Below are 22,204 nucleotides of genomic sequence, written 5' to 3'. Positions count from 1 at the left end.
ACGCCGCCGCAGCCCCGCCCAGGGCCGCCGCGGCGCGTCACGGCGTGTGGGTACTCACGTTTCGAGGGACATGTGTGGCCGCGGGCGCGCAGGGGAGGGCGTATGGCCCACGGCGATAAAGTCTCTACTGCTACTGACGGCCGGGAAAGTTGGTCGCGGAGATGAGTGGCACCATCTAGCGGCGGCGGCGGCGGCTGGCGGCGGCGGCCTGCTGAGTGGCTGGATCGATGGTGGCCTATGTGCGTGTGTGTGTATGTATGTGTGTCCGTGTGTGGGGCCGCGGCAGTGACTTGATCCGCTGGGCCGCGCACCTCCGCCGCCACGCACTGCACACGACAACTGACTCCTCACCCGCAGCCACTCACGCTACAAAATTCAATTTCACGCAAGTGGTCGCCGCGCGCGTTCTTCAGTCATCGGGAGGCAGCGCGTGCGCGGCGGCGCGGCGCGGCGCCCAATCACCGCCGCCCTTCCCTGCAGGTCGGGCCCACCCGCGTTTTTTACCGGTTTAAATCTGGCCGGGGATTGGCCGGCTCGGCGCCGGGGCGGGGCCAGTGGCACCCCCGGCCAGAGGCACCCACTGAACGGGTTAACTTTAAAACGAACACGCTTTAAAATGGAGGCCGTGATTTAGAGCCCGGCGGGCGGTGGCGGGGAGGGCGCGGGGGCGTGGTGGCGGCCCGCCCACCACGGCAGGTGGCGGGGCGGTGGAGGGCGCCCCGCCCCGCCGGACACATACACACACACACAGACACACACACACACCTGGCGGCGCCCATCACGGCTTTACATATTCCAAGTGAGCCGCGGCCTCGTAACGACCCGCATCAGGAGTCCGCGCCGCGGAGTGGAAAGTCAGCATCGGCCGCGGGGCGCAGCGCCTCGCCATTTGTGGAGGCGGCCACGCGCGCTGAGTGCTGAGCCGCGGCGCTCATCAGTATTACAATGAGCCGCTCATGTGCGATTAATGCCGGATTTGTTGATCACAGGGACGCCCACCAAGCGCCATGTTGCTGCCCCTCCCCCCCCCCTCCCTCCTTCCTTCAAACCGGACCACTCCTCCTCACTCCTCCTCCTCCTCCTCCTCCTCCTCCTCCTGCTGCTGCTGCTGCTGCTGCTGCCGGTAAACCATCTTGGGGACACTGACACGTCTCTTGATAATAAATTCTGTGGAGGTTGCCCGCCGCCGCCGCCTCCACACTTATGCTAATCCTTCAGTGAACAAAGCCTCGCCTCACCTGTCCAACGCCCCGGCCACTTCGACGCACCTGGAATTATGTATAACCTTAAGCTTGCCTGTGCAGCCCCCACCACCACCGCCACCGCCGCCGCCGCCGCCGCCATGCACTACCAACACCAGTAGTAGAAACGATAACAATGGTGGTGATGGTAATGGCCTTTAGCTTAGCCCACGAGAACCCTCCGACCCGCTCCCTCATCTTCTTTTATAACCGCTCGCTGTTCCTCTTTATCAGATTGCGCCAAAAAAAGTGGAATTTGCCTCCTCTTCCTCTCCTCCTCCTCCTCCTCTTTCCCTTGTCTCTCTTCTTTCTTCAGTTCCTTCTCTTTACCTTCGTTCCTGCTCTTCCTCCCCCTCTTCTTCTTCTTCTCCTCATTTCCATCGTCTTTACTCCTCCTCTCCTCTTCCTCTTCTTTGCTCTTACTCTCTCCTCCTCCTCCTCGTTTCTTCCTTCTCCTTTCCACCTCCTCTCCTCCTCTTCAAACTCCTCTCCTCCTCATCATCCACATTCTCTTCCTCTTCTTCCTCCTCCTCTTCTCTTCCTTTTCTGTGTCTTCTTCCCTACCCTTCCTCCAACTTTGATCCTCCTCCTCCTCTTTCTCCTCCTCCTCCAGATTAATCTTCCGGGAGAGAGAGAGAGAGAGAGAGAGAGAGAGAGAGCGAGTGTTGTTAATTTCGGCCCCAAAACTTTTCAAAAATATAATACCTCGCGAAGTCAATTAGGAAACTTCAACACCTGAAAGTTAGCTCACCTGTATATTACCTGGCCGAGTGGTTTTGATGAGCCGATACCTGGCCGAACCCCCCTCATACCCCCACCTTGCACCCCTCTCTCTCTCTCTCTCTCTCTCTCTCTCTCTCTCTCTCTCTCTCTCTCTCTCTCTCTCTCTCTCTCTCTCTCTCTCTCTATCCCCCCCCGATACCTCTCGCCCCCTCACCTGTATATACGCTACACAACAGGTATGCTATATTACATGAAGTTTTACACCTGGCTACACTACCTCCCTGTTTGTTTGTTTCTGAGGTGTATATCATTGCTAGTATATACTCAAGCCTTATGGATAATTCCCAGTATATTCAAGGCTTCGCTACACCCATCTACACATCCTTTAGTTCATTATTTTTTTTTACAGCAAAGGAGACAGCACAAGGGCACACAAAAAAGGAAACAATAATAAATAAAAAAAACGCTACTTGATGCTCCTGTAAAGAATCCGAGGAGGTGGCCGAAAGAGGGGTCAATTACGGGCACATACACACCCATCTACACCCACTAGCCCAGAACACACCCATCTACACCCACTAGCCCAGAACACACCCATCTACACCCACTAGCACAGAACACACCCAGGTACAGCCACCATCAGTACTAGACACACCCATCTACACCCACTAACACATAACACACCCAGGTACACCCACTAGCACAGAACACACCCATCTACACCCACTAGTACAGAACACACCCAGGTACACCCACTAGCACAGAACACACCCATCTACACCCACTAGCCCAGAACACACACAGGTACACCCACTAGCACAGAACACACCCATCAACACCCACTAGCCCAGAACACCCAGGTACAGCCACCATCAGTACTGGACACACCCATCAACACCCACTAGCCCAGAACACCCAGGTACAACCACCATCAGTACTGGACACACCCATCCACACCCACCATTTCAAGACACACACCCAGTACACTTCCTTACACCCGGTACACTCGGACAGTACGGAGATACACACGGCTTCTATATACTACACTACACTGATTTAATTACACTATACCTGAACACTATACGGTACATAACGCTACACTGTACACCTCCATTACACTACCCAACACTCTACAGTCTACACTATACACTTCACTCCACTATACACATCCATTACACTATTCCACTACACAACGCTATCCCCAGTACACTTAACACCATCCCCACTTCACAGTTATATACACCTTGTAGCTACACCCAGGTCAACACTTATGCTCGCTGTAGTATATTCACGGTTTTTACGCTCAGTACACTAACGCTACACTCACGCACCTACGCACAAACACACACACACACGCACGCAGCTCATACCCTCACACACACACAATCCCTTACACCTACACTCACACACCTACACACAAACACACACACACACACACACACACACACACACTTACACCCACAGTACACTTCACCACACCACCATGGCCCTACTTACACCCACAATACACCCACGATCCCCCACCCACACCCACCCACAATACTTTACACTCACGATACATACTCCCTCCCCCTTCACTCCCCCCCCATTTCCTCTCCCCTCCCTTACACCCCCTCATACTTACACCCCCTCCCCCACGCCTTACACCCACGATACATGCTTCCCCCCACCCACCCCTTCTTTCATCACCCATTCCTTCCTTCACCCCCCTTCCCTCCCTCCCTCCCTTACCCCCCCTCCCCCCTTTCCCCCCCCTCCCCCGCAGCCCATATCCACTCATGACAAAGAATCGCCCGCATCGCTGTTACACATTTCTCTTCAAAAAGCTCGAGTTTTCCGCTTCTCTGCTACTTTTTTTCTCTTTTCTCCTTTTTTTCTCTTTTTTTTCTTTTTTGCCCTAATGTGGAATGGGAATGTGGGACGCGGAGGAAAGGGACGGAGGGAAAGGAGGGTGGAAGGGAAGGGGAAGTGGCAGGGAGAGAGGGAGGCTGAAGTTGTTGTTGTAGAGAGAGAGAGAGAGAGAGAGAGAGAGAGAGAGAATGTGGATGAAATAGACCATGTGGAATGACTTTGAATACATTTACCACAACGAATCCTGAAGAAGGGACCCCCATCATCACCATCACCACCACCATCATCATCATCACCATCACCATCATCAAAGAGTGCAATAGGTAGAGGCGAAATATAACAAATACACTTACGAAAGAGAAGAAGAATGGAGGATAAAGGGGATAAAGAAGATAGAAAAGTAGATATAGATAAATAAAACCTGACTGATGGGTAGACTCAAACATCGGGAAAAAAAATCAAGCAAACAGGGAAATTTAAGAAAAGTAGAATGTACAGTTTGGTTTATTCTTATTTATTTATGTATTTATTTATTGATGTATATTTTACTGAGCGAGCACAGCAAGACTTGATCATTGCGTGAAAAGAATTAATGTATGATGAGCGTCACTTCTGTATAATGTTATGACGTAAGACATGCGCGCAAGAGTGACGATTTTTCTTCTGAATTCGTTATTAAGGAAAACGTAACCCGGACTTGCTGTGGTAACTTTTTTTTATTCAGTTCGTTAACGTAAAGAAAAAAACGTTACCCGGTTTTGCTATGTAACGTTATTTTATTCAGTTCATTAACGTAGAGGAAAAAAAACGTTACCCGGCTTTGCTATGTAACGTTTTTATATTCAATTCGTTAACGTAAAGAAAAAAAAACGTTACCCGGCTTTGCTATAGTAACGTTTTTATATTCAATTCGTTAACGTAAAGAAAAAAAAACGTTACCCGGCTTTGCTATAGTAACGTTTTTTTATATTCAGTTCGTTAACGTTTTTTATTCAATTCGTTAACGTTTTTTTTTTATTCAATTCGTTAACGTAAGGGAAAAAAAATAACGCGGCTTTGCTATAGTAACGTTTTTTATTCAATTCGTTAACGGTTTTTTTTTATATTCAATTCGTTAACGTAAAGGAAAAAAAATAGCCCGACTTTGCTACAGTAACGTTTTTTATTCAATTCGTTAACGTAAAGGAAAAAAAACGTTACCCGGCTTTGCTATGGTAACGTTTTTTATTCAAGTCGTTAACGTAAAGAAAAAAATAATCCGGCTTTGCTATAGAAACGTTTTATTATCGAATTCGTTATTACAGAAAAAAAAATAACCTGGATTTGCTATAGGAACTGATTTTTTCTTTTTTTATTCGAATTCATTATTAAAAAGAAGCACTCCGGATTCGCTATAGTAACGTTTTATATCGAATTCGTTATTAGAAAGTGCGCTATAGTAGACTAACGTTCTTTTATGGAATTCGTTAATAAAGAAAAAAATAACATAACCACGATTTTCTACATGTACTGATTTTTTTTTTTTCGAATTCGTTATTAAAAGAAGAAAATGAATGCGGAGTGAATGAATGTGGTGAATGTTTCTTTATCGAATTCGTTATAAAAAAAGAAAAAGAAAGAACCATGAAAGACAATGTGGGCGAATGTTTTATTACTGAACTCGCTATCAAGGAAGAAAACACACCCGGGAGAAGTGAATGCGGCGAACAATTTTTTTTTTTTTTTTTCGATTTCGTTATAAAAAATGAAAACAAAAACAAAGGAAAGAACTGAATGCGGCGAACAATCTTTTTTTTTCGATTTCGTTATAAAAAAATGAAAACAAAAACAACCGGAACAATGTGGCGAACGTTTGTTATTGTTGTTGTTGTTGTTGTTGTTGTTATTGTTATTGTTGGTGTTGTTGTTGTTGTTGGTGGTGGTGGTGTTGTTAGTGTTGTTGTTGTTGTTATTGTTATTGTTGGTGTTGGTGGTGGTGGTGTTAGTGTTAGTGTTGTTATTGTTAGTGTCAATGTTGTTGTTGTTGTTGTTATCGAATTCGTTATTAAAGAAGAAAACGGAAACGGAAGAAAACGTATCTAATTCTCTTCTTTAAGACGTATAAGAAACCGACTCTGTCCGGTACACAACGCGTTCATTTCCTGTATGTCTTTTGTTTTTATTTTACACTCTCTCTCTCTCTCTCTCTCTCTCTCTCTCTCTCTCTCTCTCTCTCTCTCTCTCTCTCTCTCTCTCTCTCTCTCTCTCTCTCTCTCTCTCAGTAAAGGAGGAAGCTCAGAGGCATAAAAAAGGGAAAAAAAAGGCTTAATTATTACCGAAGTGGAAAATGCTGAGTCATCACACCTTACTCACACCTGTTGATGCCTTACCTGTCCTCCTCCTCCTCCTCCTCCTCCTCCTCCTCCTCCACCTTTAATACCTTCTACCTGTGTCTTTATTCTTATGTCTTGAAACCTGTCTTAAAATCTCTCTTGAAATCTTTGTCTTGAAATCTTTGTCTTGAAACCTGTGTCTTGAAATCTTTGTCTTGAAACCTGTCTTGAAATCCTTGTCTTGAAACCTTTGTCTTGAAACCTTTGTCTTGAAACCTTTGTCTTGAAACCTTTGTCTTGAAACCTTTGTCTTGAAACCTGTCTTGAAACCTTGGTCTTTAAATCCCCTTTACATTGAGCTCTATTAACCGGTATCCAGAGACTATACTTAAAGGAACTGGATCATTTAACACACACATCTACGTACTTAAACGCTTCTATTAATATGAACCTCTTACCAAAGGACTCAATACTTTTAAGAACCGGATCCAATACTTCTACATACACCCAACGCATTCATTCCCCTTTCTCTCCCTCCCCTTCCATATTTCTCTTAACTTCATTCTATACTAATCATCTAGTTCTTCCTCTCCCACACACTATATGAACACCGCTTTATCATCATCACCACCAATATCTCGTACCATTTTTTTCTTTCAAACATCATCACCACCTTCATCTCTCATCACCTACGGCATCTCCCCAATCATTTCCTCCTCCGCCTTCAACATCCTTCCCCCACCACATATCTCCTCCTCTTCCTCCTCTTCCTCCTCCTCTTCTATTAGCCAGATCACGTCGACAAGATATATGTTGTTCTTCATTCTAGATCCTTCAAGCGATTCTCAGAGTCTGGTTAATCTAGTGGGTTGGAAAATAATGCAATGCGGGTGTTTATTCAGTGTGTGTGTGTGTGTGTGTGTGTGTGTGTGTGTGTGTGTTGCGTAAGTCTGGAGAAAATTTATGCAACTACGAATTAATTGTGTGTGTGTGTGCGTGTGCGTGTGCGTGCGTGTGTGTGTGTGTGTGTCGAACGTTTGATAATTCACCTCACTCACTCATCTGTTTGCCAAGAGTGTTTTTTTCGGTATGTGAGTATGTTATCGGATGCAAAAGGAAGTAGAGTATAATTTTTTCGTTGTTGTTCGATCTGTCTCGCATGTATGAATGACGATGAATTTATACAGTCAGAAGGTTCATAATCCACCGTCCAGGCTATACGTGTGCTAAATGTAAACAGGCGACGATGTAAATCAGTTCGACGGGACCAGAGATAGAGTGCACGAGGAGGGGCGCGCTAGTATGGAATGCATGTAAGGATAATACAATGGTGCCAGGAGTGGGATCAGAGGTAGAGTGCAGGAGGGGAGCGCTTATATGGAGTGAATGTAAGGATGATACAATGGTGGCAGCGGTGGGATCAGATGCAGAGCTCAAGAGGGAGTGTGCTAATATAGAATGCATGTAAGGGTGATACAATGGTGCCAGGAGTGGGATCAATGTAGAGTGTAGGGAGGGCGTGCTAATATAGAATGCATTTAAGGATAATACACAATGGTGGCAGCGGTGGTATTAGAGGTGCATTGGAAGAGGTAGGTGCTTTAATATAGGATGCATATAAAGATGGTACAATGGTGGCAGTGGTGGGATTAGAGGTGCATTGGAAGAGGTAGGTGCTTTAATATAGGATGCATATAAAGATGGTACAATGGTGGCAGCGGTGGTATTAGAGGTGCATTGGAAGAGGTAGGTGCTTTAATATAGGATGCATATAAAGATGGTACAATGGTGGCAGCGGTGGTATTAGAGGTGCATTGGAAGAGGTAGGTGCTTTAATATAGGATGCATATAAAGATGGTACAATGGTGGCAGCGGTGGGATTAGAGGTGCATTGGATGAGGTAGACGTACTATCAAAGGAATGCACGTATGAAAACGATAATAGTGGGAGCGGGGCGATCAGAAGTACAGTGAAAGAGGGAGGAGAAATGGAGGAAAAGAAGAAGAAAATGAAGAAAGATGAAAGCACAGAACAATATGCCTCCCTCCCTTTCCAATCCCCCAACAACAACACAACTTCCTTCTATATTACCCCGACCGAACAGAACTTACCGTACCTTTCTCCTTTCCAATGCCCGGCAGCCACCCAATCCCCTTCATAAAACCTAGAATCTAACCCCCCTCTTCAAAGACCCGACGGCACATGACTGAGACACCTCCCTCCCTTTCCAATGCACAGACAACAACACAGATCCCCTTCTTTGCAGACAAAACAGAACCCCCTTTTAATAAACTGAACACACAGAATCTAACCCCTTTTCAATGCCCTGGCAGCACATTGCATAACATAACATAGCTCCCTCCCTTTCCAATTTCCCGACAGCCAGCCAGCCAATCCCCTTCATAACGGACAGAACTCAACCCCGACCCGATCCAACCCTATATAGACAGAATCTAACTCCTTTTCCAAGCCCCGACGACACATAACATACCAAACCTTCCTCTCTTCCCAATCCCCCGGCACATAACCAAATACGACGACCCCCTTTCCCAGTCCACAACCCCCTTCTTAGCAGACCGGTCACACACACAGCGCTGAAGAATGCGTGTGTCCGGGGCGCCAGTATACTGTCTCTCGTTTTGCCATGCCGAGAATACCGCGAACCAAGAATCCACCCGTCCGTCAATCAGTCCGGCAGGAGGCGATCTGTAAAGACTATTGATGATCGGGTTGTTACATAAGAGCTTGGATCGTAGGTTGATGGAAAGGTAGATTTTGATGGAAGTTGATGTTGGAGTTAATAGATGTTTCTAGAGATAAGTTGGTGTGAGTAGAATTTGAAGTAGATGATGATAGTGAGTGTTGATATTGATAGATGTTAATAGAAGATGATAGTGATAGAAATTGATGACATAGGAGCTGCAAGATGTTGATAGATGTTGAGAGATGTTGATAAGTTATTGATAGCAGTCGATGTAGATGGGTTTCTACCACGCATAAATTTAGTAACCCCTTAGATAATAGGTTAAGAAAATGTAGATGGGTTTCGAGAACGCATAAATTTGTAACCCCTTAGATAATAGGTTCAGAAAATGTAGATGGGTTTCGAGAACGGATAAATTTAGTAACCCCTTAGATAATAGGTTCAAAAAATGTAGATGGGTTTCGAGAACGCATAAATTTAGTAACCCCTTAGATAATAGGTTCAGAAAATGACGTAGATGGGTTTCGAACACGCATAAATTTGTAACCCCTTAGATAATAGGTTCAGAAAATGTAGATGGGTTTCGAGAACGGATAAATTTAGTAACCCCTTAGATAATAGGTTCAAAAAATGATGTAGATGGGCTTCGACCACGCATAAATTTAGTAACCCCTTAGATAATAGGTTCAGAAGTCGATGCATATATAGATGGGTTGAAGAAACGTAAAAAGAACTTGACAATCAGATCCTTTCGTATGACATTTGATACTATACAAGTTCATGATAATTGATGTAAAATTTTGCAAGTATAAAATGTAACCAGTTATTTGATTAGGGGTTAATGATAATGTTGGTAATAGTAAATGATAGTAATGTTTTATAATAGTAATGGGGAGAGTTAGAGAAAGGGAAGGAGGAAGAGGAGAAGGAGGGGGAGGAGGAGGGGAAGACACTCCACAAATCCATGATATGATTCTTATTGTCATGCGTTGGGGAAGGAAGGTAGGGAAGAATTAGGTTCAGTCTTCCTCCTCCTCCTCCTCCTTCTCCTCCTCCTCCTCCTCCTCCTCCTCTGCATCTCGAACGAGCCTGTATTTTGTCTTGTCTTACGGGAGAAAAGATAAAAATGGAGAAAGAGGAGGAGGAGGAGGAAGAAGAGGAGGAGGAGGAAACAAAACAAAAGAGGAGGAGAGAGGCTATTTCTGGCCATATTGGAGTAGAAGGAAGAGGAGGAAATGCAGATAAAAATAGAAAAAGATGAAAATAGAAGAAAAAAGAAGAAAGGCTATGACCACCTACTTCCCCTTCTTCTTTGTTGACCTTCCTTAACCTTCCCTTCCTCATCCTTACCTTTTATTTACCTTTCTCTTCAACCTTACCTTTTTACACCTGGTAATGAGTGACTAATTAACAGGTAGAGGAAGAGGAGGAGGAGGAGGAGGAAGAGGAAGAGGTGAAAGAGGTTCGATGATTTAGTTTTTTCCCTTCCTGAGAGAGAGAGAGAGAGAGAGAGAGAGACTACTAACATCTACTCTTTAATATTTTTTCCTTATTTTTCCTCGTTTATTTTTTTTCCTTCCTTTTTTCTTTCCTTCCTTCTCTTACTCTTTTTTCCTCTTTTTTCTCCTCGTTACGCTGCAGAGAGAGAGAGAGAGAGACGAGGAAACGTGTTCAAGTCACGCGTCTTCCTCCTAACCTGAACTTGAATCTTACTTCCTGTTTTTTTTTCTTTTCTTTTTCTTTTTTTCTTTCTCTCCTTACCTCGCGTTAAAGACATGAAAAGCGAGAAGTGAAAGGAAGGTATGTGTGTGTGTGTGTGTGTGTGTGTGTGTGTGTGTGTGTGTGTGTGTGTGTGTTTTCCGTTTTCTCCCGTTTTTTCCGTTTTTCCCCGTTTTTTCCCGTTTCAGTTTTCCCCGTTTTTTTTCCTTTTAACCTTTTCCTTCCTTTTCTTTCCCTTTTCTTCCCTTTCCTTATCGTTTGCCACTTCTCCTTTTCCTTTCCTTCCTTTTCCCATTATTTTCTTTTCCTAACTTTTTTCATTTTTTATTCTTTTCCTTTTTTACCTTAATTTTTTTCTTTACTGTGTCTTTCTTTTCTTTCTTCTATCGTTCCTTTTTAACTTTTTCCTTATCGTTTCCCACTTCTCCTTTTCCTTTCCTTTCTTTTCCTATTCTTTTCCTTAACTTTTTTCTTTTTTTCTCCTTTTTTACCTTCATTTCTTTCTTTACTGTGTCTTTCTTTTCTCTCTCCTCTCGTTCCTTTTTCTTTAACTTTTCCTTTTTTTTTCCTTTTTCCTTTTTTTCCATTTTTATTCATTTTTTCCTCTTTTTTTCCTTTTTCCTCTTTACCATCTACACTTTTGTCCCCTTTTCATCACGCGTGCGGGGGAGTGTGACCAGGTGTAGAGGGCTCAAATAGGCCTACCCTCCCCCCCTTCCCCCTCTTCCTCTCTTCCTCCCTCCCTCCCTCTGGTTCCTCCCTTCCTCCCTCTCTTTGACTATTGTGTAAGTTTTTAATGTTCTCTCTCTCTCTCTCTCTCTCTCTCTCTCTCTCTCTCTCTCTCTCTCTCTCTCTCTCTCTCTCTCTCTGTGCTTTATCTCTTTTTCTCTCTTCCTTATCCACTTTTTCCTCTCTCTCTCTCCACTTCTCTCTTTTCTTTCATTTTCCTCCACTTCTCTTTCTTTTTCTCATCTATTCCTTCTTTTCCCTTCCTTTTCCTTCCTTTCCTCTCACTTTCACTTTTCTTCTTCCCTTCCATCTCTTTCTTCCTTCCCTTCCCTCTCCTTCCCTCCCATCTCTTTCTTCCTTCCCTTCCCTCTCCTTCCCTCCCATCTCTTTCTTCCTTCCCTTTCCTCTTCTTCCCTTCCTTTCTCTTTCCCTTCCTTTCTCTTTCCCTCTTCTTTCCTCCCTTCCATTTCCTCCTCCTCTTATCTTCCTCCCTCTTTTCCTTTCTTTTTCCTTTCTTTCCTCCCCTCTATATTCTTGTTCTGTTGCACCCACTCCCTCTTTTCCTTCCGTTTCCCTTCTTTCCTGTCCTTCCTCTCCCTCCCTTCCCTCCCTCCCTCCCACCCTCATCTCCTTTCCTCTCCCTCTCTCCCTCCCTCCCTCTTCCTCCTATTCTTCTTTTATCACCTACTAATTGTGAGTCTTCTTTTCTCCCTTTTTTTTTCTTTTTTTTTTTTTGTCCCTCACATTCTCTACTTGCACAACGCCTCCTCTTCCTCCTCCTCCTCCTCCTCCTCCTCCTCCTCCTCCTCCTCCTCCTCCTCCCTTCCTTATTTGTTGTTTACGCAATTGCTTATTCGTTAGTCCTTTGTTCTTCCTCTTCCTCCTCCTCGTCTTCCTCTTCCTCTTCCTCCTCATCCTAAGCCTCCTCTTCCTCTTCCTCTTCCTCCTCCTCCTTTTAATCACTCTTCTGCTTTATTTGAATTTTTACTTATGATTTTTTTTTTTATTATTTTATTATTTTTATTTTTACCTTTTTATTTTTCTTCCATTAATTATTTTTTTCCTTCAATACCAAAAAAAAGTCAAGGTTGTCAAGGTTAGAGAGAGAGAGAGAGAGAGAGAGAGAGACTTATAATGACAGCAGTTCCTTCTATTCTATATTAATGTGTGTGTGTGTGTGTGTGTGTGTGTGTGTGTGTAGGCCTGGAAGGGAAGAGGAGGAGGAGGAGGTTTTTAGAGGTCAATATGAGGGGAGAGAGAGAGAGAGAGAGAAGAGGGGGGGTAGGATGCGTGGGAGGAGATGGGAGGGAGGGGAGGGGGAGGTGATGGCGTGCATACAGTTCACATCCTCTTACCCTCCCTCCCCCTCTCCTCCCCCCTTCACCCCTCTCTTCCCCCCTCCCTTCCCCCCTCCCCCCACCCACACCGCCCCCGCAGCTGCCAACAGTCCCGAGGGAAAAACGAATCCGTGTGGGTGGATGGGGGTGTGGGGGGGCGGGGGAGGGGTGAGGAGAAAGAAGGGGGCTTTTAATGTTCCCGCTTTGTTAAGTTTGGGTGAAATATCGCCGCTTCCTCGCCTAAAACGACGATCAAACAGCGACGGCGAGAAAAATGTGTGTAGCGCCGCGGCGCTCTCCGCGTTGATAAATGGCGCCGCTTTGTGGCTGCATATTCATCCTTCCCTTCCTCCCCTCCTTCAGCAGCTGCTCCCCGACCTTCTAGTATTTGGATATAGTCGTTTTCGTATGCGAATTATTTTTGATATAAAGAAATGTATCGTTATTCGTATTGGAATACTTAACATAAGAAGAACATAAGAACGTAAGGAGTCTGCAAGAGGCCGGTTGACCTATATTAGGCAGCTCCTGTACACTCAACCCCACCTTACCTCACCATCCATGGCTTTATCTAAGCTCTTCTTGAATGTATCTATGGTATTGGCACCCACAACATGGCTCCCAAGCCTGTTCCATTCGTCCACCACTCTGTTGTGTTCTTCGAATAATCTGACGAGTAGTGAATTTATCATCAAAAATCAGCATGTTTTACTGTACAGTGTTGCCTCCAACGAGTGTATAACATAACGCCTCGGCTCATTCAACGTGCCCAGTACGCGTCGGTAACGAGGCTGTCACCGCCCCAGTGCGGACGAGTGAGCAGCTGCTGTCTCCTCGCTCTCACTTCTTACTCCGGTCCCCCACACGATGGAGGCGTTGTGTCAGCCTTGCCTTGACCTTGAGTGATAACCAGCACAGTGCCATGCTAAGTTAATTAACGGCTACAAGGTAATTAAAAAAAAAGCACTCATGCATGGATTCATGAATACTTACACAAGCATTCCTATTTGCATTCGAAGTCCTAATTTTTCGTTGTATTTGTATTCTTATTTTTAGAATATTTTTGTGTTCGTATTCCAACACTTAACTCTCGTGCTCACCCCATCCCTGCCCCCGCCCATCCCGTCCCTTCCCTCCCGTCCCGTCCCATCCCTTCCCTCCCGTCCCGTCCCTTCCCTCCCGTCACGTCCCTTCCCTCCCGTACCGTCCTTTCCCTCCTGTCCCGTCCCGTCCCGTCCCGTACCGTCCTTTCCCTCCCGTCCTGTCCCGTCCCTTCCCTCCCGTCCCGTCCCATCCCTTCCCTCCCCTCCCGTCCCTTCCCTCCCGTCCCGTCCCTTCCCTCCCGTCCCGTCCCATCCCTTCCCTCCCCTCCCGTCCCTTCCCTCCCGTCACGTCCCTTCCCTCCCGTACCGTCCTTTCCTCCGTCCCGTCCTTCCCTCCCTTCCCGTCCCTTCCTCCCCATCCCTTCCCTCCCCTCCCGTCCCGTCCCTCCCGTCCCGTCCCGTCCCTCCCGTCCCGTCCCATCCCTTCCCTCCCGTCCCGTCCCTTCCCTCCCGTCCCGTCCCTTCCCTCCCGTCCCGTCCCTTCCCTCCCGTCTCCTTTTGCTAATATGAGGAAAATGTAAATGAACGTGAGAATATAGGACAAAAATTTCAGGTCAAATCAGATTTACATGATGGGGCGTAGGGTATAGGATTCTCTCTCTCTCTCTCTCTCTCTCTCTCTCTCTCTCTCTCTCTCTCTCTCTCTCTCTCTCTCTCTCTCTCTCTCTCTCTCTCTCTCTCTCTCTCGTATAAGCGGGCAATTGATATCCCGTTTTCTTTCTTTCCTTCTGGCTCGGGACGCGGCTCCGTTTTCTTTATGTCACGGCGCGCGGCTGACAGTTGTGGCCGCGAGTTCCGCTCCGCGAGTCCTGATTTCGCGAAGATGCGGCGACTTACTACGCGCGATTTTTATCTTCCTTGTAAGTCCACGGCGCGGCGACGATGCATAGTGACGCCTCCTCCTCCTCCTCTTGTTCTTCTCCTGGTCCTCCTCCTCCTCCTTCTTTGATTCTGTTCTTCCTGTTATTCCTCCTCTTCCTGCTCTTCTTTCTTCCTTTTCCCCCTGTTTTAAGTTCTGTTTTTTCTTCTCTTTTTCCTCCTCCTCCTCCTCCTCCTCCTCCTTCTTTGATTCTGTTCTTCCTGTTATTCCTCCTCTTCCTGCTCTTCTTTCTTCCTTTTCCCCCTGTTTTAAGTTCTGTTTTTTCTTCTCTTTTTCCTCCTCCTCCTCCTCCTCCTCCTCTTGTTCTTCTCCTGGTCCTCCTCCTCCTCCTCCTCCTCCTCCTTTGGTTCTGTTCTTCCTGTTCCTTCTTCTCTTCCTCTTCCTCTTTCTTCTTCTCCTCCTGTTCTTGTTCTTCTTCCTCCTCCTCCTTCTTCTTTGGTTCTGTTCTTCCTGTTATTCCTCCTCTTCCTATTTTTCTTTCTTCCTTCTCCCCCTGTTTATAGTTCTCTTTTTCCTTCTCTTTTTCCTCCTCTTCCTCCTCCTCCTCCTTCTTCTTCTCCTGATGTTCTTTTTCTCCTCCTCCTCCTCCTCCTCCTCCTCCTCCTCCTCCTCCTCATTTGGTTTTGTTCTTCTTGTTCTCTCTTCTCTTCCTTTCCCTCTTCCCTCTCCTCTTCCCGTTCTTGTTCTTCTTCCTCCTTCTCTTCCTCCTCCTCCTCCTCCTCTTTCTGATCCTTTTGTTCTTCTCCAACTTTTGCTACTCTTCTTCTTCCTCCTCCTCCTCCTCTTCCTCTTCCTTCTGTTCTTTCCTCCTCTTCCTCTTCTTGCTTCTGTTCGTTCTCCTCCTCCTCCTCCTCCTCCTCCTTCTCCTACTCCGTTCTTCTTTTCCCTTCTCTTTCTGCTTTGATCTTCTTTCTCCTCCTCCTCTTCCTCCTCCTCCTCCTCCTTTTCTTTATGTCGCGATTTTTGTCTTCTTTTTAAGTCAACGTCGCGGCAACACTGCATAATGAGCCTGAAATTCCTCCTCCTCCTCCTCCTCCTCTTCCTCCTCCTTCTCCTCCTCCTCCTCTTCCTCCTCCTTCAATGATGCGGTTAAGTGTCATGCTGTGTGATATAGACTTCCTGGTTTCCTTTCTTCCTTCTCTTTCTTCCTTCCTTCTCTCCTTCATTTCTTCTTCCTTTCTTACTTACTTCTCTCCTTCCTTCGTTCCGTCTCTTCTTTCCTTCCTTCCATCCTCATTTCCTTTCTACCATTTATCTTGTCTTCTTTTCCTTCCTTCCCTCCTTCCTTCCTTCCTTCCTTCCCTCCTTCATTTCTTCTTCCTTCCTTCCTTCTCTCCTTCCTTCGTTCCGTCTCTTCTTTCCTTCCTTCCATCCTCATTTCCTTTCTACCATTTATCTTGTCTTCTTTTCCTTCCTTCCCTCCTTCCTTCCTTCCTTCTCTCCTTCCTTCGTTCCGTCTCTTCTTTCCTTCCTTCCATCCTTATTTCCTTTCTACCATTTATCTTGTCTTCTTTCCCTTCCTTCACTCCTTCCTTCCTTCCTTCTCTCCTTCCTTCGTTCCCTCTCTTCCTCCCTTCCTTCCATCCTCATTTCCTTTCTACCATTATCTTGTCTTCTTTCCCTTCCTTCCCTCCTTCCTTCCTTCCTTCCTTCCTTCACTCCTCTCTTCTCTCCTTCCTCCTCCTCCTCTTTTCTTCCTTCCTTCCTCCTTCTTTTCCTTGTCTTCTCTTTCCTTTTATCCTTCTTATCTCCTTCATTTCCTTATCTCTGCTTTCTGTCTTTCCATTATATTTACCATCTCTCTCTCTCTCTCTCTCTCTCTCTCTCTCTCTCTCTCTCTCTCTCTCTCTCTCTCTCTCTCTCTCTCATAGCTCCTCTTCCTCCTCCTTCCTCTTCCCGTTAATTTTCCTCGCCCGACTTCCCGTTTTCTTTACTTTGTTGTAGTCTTCCCTTTCTTGGTCTCCGTTTTCTTTTTCTTCCGCGTTATAAGAAGCTAATGATCCCTATACGCGAGTTGGTAAAGGGGGGGGGGCGTATTTTCCTCTTCTTTTTTGTTCATCTTCTTTGTTTTCTCTATTCTTCTATTCTTCCTTTTTTTCCTCTTTTCTTCCCTATTATCTTCGTCCTCTTTTTCTCTTTTTTGTCTATGTTCATTTTCTTTGTTCTTTCTTTATTTTTCTTGTCTATTCCTTTCTTCCTGTATTTGCCTTCTTTCTTTTTTTTCTTTTACTTTAGTTCTGTTTATTTTCCCCGTCTCTCCTTCCTTTGTGCCTAGCTTACTGTCATTTTCTGTCCTTTTCCTTCTTTTCGTCCTCTTCTCCTGTTCACCTTTCCTCATATTTTCCTTTTCTACTCTTCTCATCCTTTCCGTCTGCTTTTCCTTTCTTCCGTCTTTGCTTCCCTCCCTCCTCCTTTTCCTTTATTCAAACTCTACCACTTTTCTTTCACTTTTTATTTTTCACTTTTTTTCCTTTCGCTTCTTCCTCTTGTCTCCACTCATCTTCCTCTCTGAGACTACTTCATCCTTTCTCCAGTTATCTCTTGTCTCCCTCCTTCTTCCATATTTCTTCTCTCATTTCTTCGTTTTCTTCCTTTCGTCTCTTTTTATACTTTTTTTTTATCTATCGATCTATCTACCTATTTCCCTAACCTACCTTCCCATCTTTCCATTTTTCTTTCCATCCTCCCTTCCTTCCTTCCTTCCTTTCTTTCTCTCTTCCTTCCTTCCTTCCTTCCTTCCTCCTTTCTTTTCTTCCATCCTCTTTCCATGCATGCCTTCGAAAAAGGCACCACAGCTAAAACATTCTCAAAAGTGGAAATCTAACGTACGATAAAATACGCGAGTCGCCCCTTTTAGCGCGAGAAAGAAACCCCGTGAATAGCGACTTGAAAACGGGCCGTAATCTCCCCAGAGCGCGTAATTATCCGCCTCCCGCGCCGCTACGCACCCCTCAGCGAACTTGCGTCAGAGGAGGAGGGAGAAGACTACGTTGCTTAGCTCAGTTCGCTGGTCGAAGGGTTCTTTTCTTGCTTTGAGCGCGGCGGGGCTTTGGCGGGAGTGGCGTCGTAGAAAGCGGGAAGTGAAAAAAACGCGAGGTAAAGAAAACGGGTGTCACGGTCAGGTGCACGGCTGTCTATAGATGAGCTGCTTTCGTGGTAAGCCTCGTTGACGCACGCCGGTGAAAGCTTCGAGGATTTTCATGTTAAACAGATTACCGCGAGACTCAGAAATACGCAGACAGGAAAAAACGATAAATGGAGCAAGAATTTAAGCGAAGGGTAAAGTTGGGAGGATTAGGAGAGTTGAAAATATGGAGAATGTTTAGAAAGAAGGAATATTAAAGGGTATATTAGGAGAGTTAAAAATATGAAGAATGTTTAGAAAGAAGGAATATTAAAGGGTATATTAGGAGAGTTGAAAATATGGATAACATTAAAAAAGAAAGAATATTAAAGGGAATATTAGAAGAGTTGAAAATATGGAGAACATTAAGAAAGAAAGAATATTAAAGGGAATATTAGAAGAGTTGAAAATATGGAGAGCATTAAGAAAGAAAGAATATTAAAGGGAATATTAGGAGAGTTGAAAATATTGAAAATGTTAAGAAATAAATAATGAATGTAGTATTAGGAAAGTTGAAAATATGGAGAAATAGAAAGACAGAAAAAACAAATGGATTATAAAGGAAGTTGAAAAAATGGAAAATACTGAGTAAGAAAGAATATTAAATGGAGTATTAGAAGAGTTACACAAAAAAGAACATAAGCAAATATGCTGACGTAATAAATATCAAATAGAGTCTTGAGTTAAATATATTGAATGTTATTTAGGAGCAGTGAGTAGCGGGCTTTTTTTTTTTTTTTTTTTTATTTTTTTTTTTTTATTTTACATTTGTTACCTTCTTTATGCCCTTGAACAAACTCCTCTGCTGTAAAAAACAAAACAATACAAAAAACGCAAGAACTTAAGAACATAGGTACGTCAGGCGGTCTATCCTCACTGGGGGGCGGCGCCTGTTTGTTTTCTCTGGCCACTTATTCGTAGCAAGCACAGGCTGTTCCATCATGCATATCGAGGAGGGAGCGTGTGCCATTGCTGTGCCCACCCAGAAAAAAAAGGCGTAAAAGAAAGTACTGCTTCTCAGAGGTCAGTTTTTAACCATTTACAATCCTGTCGCTGTACTCTCAACTATATGTCCCACCAGGCTGCCAGTGAAAAGTGGCTATGTGCGACTGCTCATAGAAACACATACAGTTCATTTCCCGCCACCATCTAAACGGGTGAAAGAATTAAGATGGTGGTTAACTCTTGCATAAGGGATTTGGACAGAATAGGGATGAGCTAGAGTAGAAAGTCGAGTGCAGCGAGGTCGCGGGAGTGGGAAAGGCATTCAATTAGCAAGTCCACAAGAGCAGTCTGCATGAAACTATCGATAGAAGATAGAAAGATAGAGAGGCAACACTGCGGAGGAATTTGAGAGGTAGAAGACTGTCAGTAAGAGAAGTAAGCAAGTTTAGAAGAGCAGTCAGCATGGAAATATCGATAAAAGATAGAAAGATGGAGAGGCAACACTGCGGTGGAATTTAAGAGGTAGAAGACTGTCAGTAAGAGAAGTAAGCAAGTTCGGAAGAGCAGTCAGAATGGAAATATCGATAGCAGATAGAAAGATAGAGAGGCAACACTGCGGCGGAATTTGAGAGGTAGAAGACTGTCAGTAAGAGAAGTAAGCAAGTCCAGAAGAGCAGTCAGGATGGAAATATCGATAAAAGATAGAAAGATGGAGAGGCAAAACTGCGGCGGAATTTGAGAGGTATAAGACTGTCGAAATATCGATAAAAGATAGAAAGATGGAGAGGCAACACTGCGGCGGAATTTGAGAGGTATAAGACTGTCAGTTGATGAGACGAAGAGCCTCAGACTTTGACATTGAGTGCATTAAACAACCTCCAAATAACAAAAGGGACGCCCCCAAAGCTCGTGACACGCTCTAGCACTACTAAAAACAAGAAGAGTAACTTAGTCGACGGAGATTTGATGCTCACTTGTTAGGGCTTCTTTGGCGCGCTGTCTCTTCTTAGTCGAGGTTTTGAGAAAGACCAACTTCGAATCCGCTTAAAGATCATAATACAGATTTCCACGTATGCGACTTTTTTTGCGACTTATTTCTGTTCTGTTGGCGGTGGTGATGATAATAGTAGTAGTAGTAGTAGTAGTAGTAGTAGTAGTAGTAGTAGTAGTAGTAGTAGTAGTAGAGGAGAACTTATCACCAATAGTCTTACTTCTGCCTATGTCTTTTATTTATGTCTGTTTTTTGTATGTGTCTGTATCTGTCTGTCTCCCCATCTGTTAGTCTGTCTATATCTGTGTCTGTGTCCGTGCTCTCTCTCTCTCTCTCTCTCTCTCTCTCTCTCTCTCTCTCTCTCTCTCTCTCTCTCTCTCTCTCTCTCTCTCTCTCTCTCTCTCTAATTCATTTCTCTCTTCTTTTGGTATATAAAATCTCTTCCATTTCCCAGCTACCTTTTCTTTACCTCCCTTTCCTTCTCTCTCCCTCCCTCCCTCCCTCTCCCTCCTCTCCCTCCTTCCCCCTCCCTCCTCCGTGACTAGAAGTATTAATTGCTTCTCTTGACGATCAAAACAGCGACCTCGACAACTTCAAGAACCCGCCGAAGGAATTTGTCACTTTTCTTCTTCTCGCTTAAACAGAACTTAGAGAAAGGTAGTCATCGTTATCTTCAGCTTAGAGAGAGAGGGGGGAAAGGAGGGAGAGGGAGGGGTGGAGGAGGAGGGAGGGAGAGGAGGAGGGAGGAGGAGGAGAGGAGAGGAGGTGAGGGAGAAGAAGGAGGGAAAGAGAGAGGGGAGGAAGGGAGGAGAAAGTGGGGGAGAGAGGGAAAGAGAGGGGGAGGAGGGAGGAGAGAGTGGGGGAGAGAGGGGGAGAGGGAAAGAGAGAGGGGAGGAGGGAGAGGATAGAGAGGGGAGGTGGGGAGAAAGAAGGGGGTGAGCAAATGGGGGAGAGGGAAAGAGAGAGGGGAGAAAGGGAGGAAAGAGAGAGAGGAGGGGGAGGAGGGTGGGAAGGTGGGGAAGAGGAGGAAAGGAAGAGAAGAAACGAAAAAAGAGAAAATGTGAAGAAAACGAAGAATATAAAAAAGGGAGATGAGAGAAAAAAAAAAACAGGAGCGAGGGTAGAAGGTGGAGGCGGAAAAGGAAGGGAAGGGAAGGGAAGGGAAGGGAGGAAGGTAAGGTAGTTTGACCCTTCTTCTGTACCGTGAACCTAAGACAACAAGGATTAGGAGCCGATTTCACAGTCCAACACAGTGTCTTCGTAACAGCCCGAACCAAACTATAGAATCCCATACAATCCAAAACGGGGAGGTCTTCGATGCCACACTAAATACACAAGACTTTTCCGGTATATCTTCATCAAATTTTTGAACTTAAATATAAACCCCAGACACTATACAAGGAAATTTCGAAGGCTCTGGTATTGGTTTGGGAGCTTACTAACCCATCATGGGGAACTGTGAAACTGGCCCTAAAACCCGATTGGTCTTTTTGGCATGAGAGGCGAGTCACATATACTTTTTTTTTTTTGCCTTCCTCGTTTTCTTCCCGTTTTCTATCTTCCCTTCCTTCTCTTCCTTTCCTCCTCTTCCTCTTTCTCCTCTTCCTCTTGTTTCCGTCTCTCTGCACACACACACACACACACACACACACACATTTTAAACTCCTCCAATCCATTTTCTCTCCTGTCATCCTCCTCTTTCCCTCCCTCCCTCTCCCTCTCTCTTCCCCTCCCCCAATGCATAGGAGGAGGGGGAGAGAGGGGGAAGGGGGGGTGAGGGGGGGTCACTATCTCCTCGTTTAGGGCAATTACCGACTCGTTAGCCTCGAAGCGAACAACTAACACACCGAAGCAGTCAATGAAGGGGTGACTTGCACATTCCTTTGAGTTCACGCCTAACCCTCCCTCTCCTCTCTCTCTCTCTCTCTCTCTCTCTCTCTCTCTCTCTCTCTCTGGTTCTATTTCGCTATCCTCTACTTTTCCGTGTTTCCCTTCCTGTTATTTCCTTGTTTTCTTCTTTCTTTCCTTTCTTCTCTTCCTTCCCTTTCCTTCTTCCTCATTTTTTGTGTGTTCTCTGCTTTTGTTCCTATTCCCTTTTTCTTTTTGTTTCCTTGTTTCCCCTCTTCGTTTATTTCCCTTTTTTTTCTCTTCCTTTTCTCGTCTTTATTTCTCTTCTCTTTTACCTTCGTCCTTTCCCTTCCCTTCTTTCCTCCTCTTCCGCTTATTTTTTTCTCTTCCTTTTTTATCTCCTTCCTCGTTTCCTTCAAATTTTGTTATCTTCATTTTCTTCTTTTCCTTTCTTCCTCTCCCCTTTTTCCTCTTTCCATCCTCCTCTTCCTCTTCCTCATGTTTCCTTCTATCTGCTTATTACCTTCGTTTTCTATCTTCTTTTTTCTCCTCTTCTTTTATCTCCGTCCCTCTTCTTCCCCTCCTTCCTCTTCTTCCTCCACTTTTCTTTTGCTCTTGTTTCATTTTCTATTTTTTTTCCTTCGTTTTCTCTCTTCCTCGTTTCTTTCCCTTCTTTTCCCTTTCTCCTCTTCCCTTC

General features: G+C 45.1%; 1 protein-coding gene and 1 long non-coding RNA gene across 5 annotated transcripts in view; one reads left to right on the top strand and one right to left on the bottom strand.

Moving 5' to 3' along the window:
- Window positions 1-407, bottom strand: part of LOC127003016 (uncharacterized) — a 56,777-nt gene extending 56,370 nt beyond the window's left edge. Inside the window, exon 1 of the mRNA XM_050869371.1 lies at window positions 59-407. The gene's annotated coding sequence lies outside the window, so the exon portion shown is untranslated. The remainder of the gene's footprint in view (window positions 1-58) is intronic.
- The window catches only part of LOC127003019 (uncharacterized), a 79,322-nt gene that overhangs the window by 17,383 nt on the left and 39,735 nt on the right, over window positions 1-22,204 (top strand). The window lies entirely within an intron of this gene.

This window comes from Eriocheir sinensis, chromosome 24, assembly GCF_024679095.1.
Source record: "Eriocheir sinensis breed Jianghai 21 chromosome 24, ASM2467909v1, whole genome shotgun sequence".
Taxonomy (NCBI): Eukaryota; Metazoa; Arthropoda; class Malacostraca; order Decapoda; family Varunidae; genus Eriocheir; species Eriocheir sinensis.
Note: the sequence above shows the minus strand (reverse complement) of the source record. Positions and strands in the feature narration are given on the sequence as shown.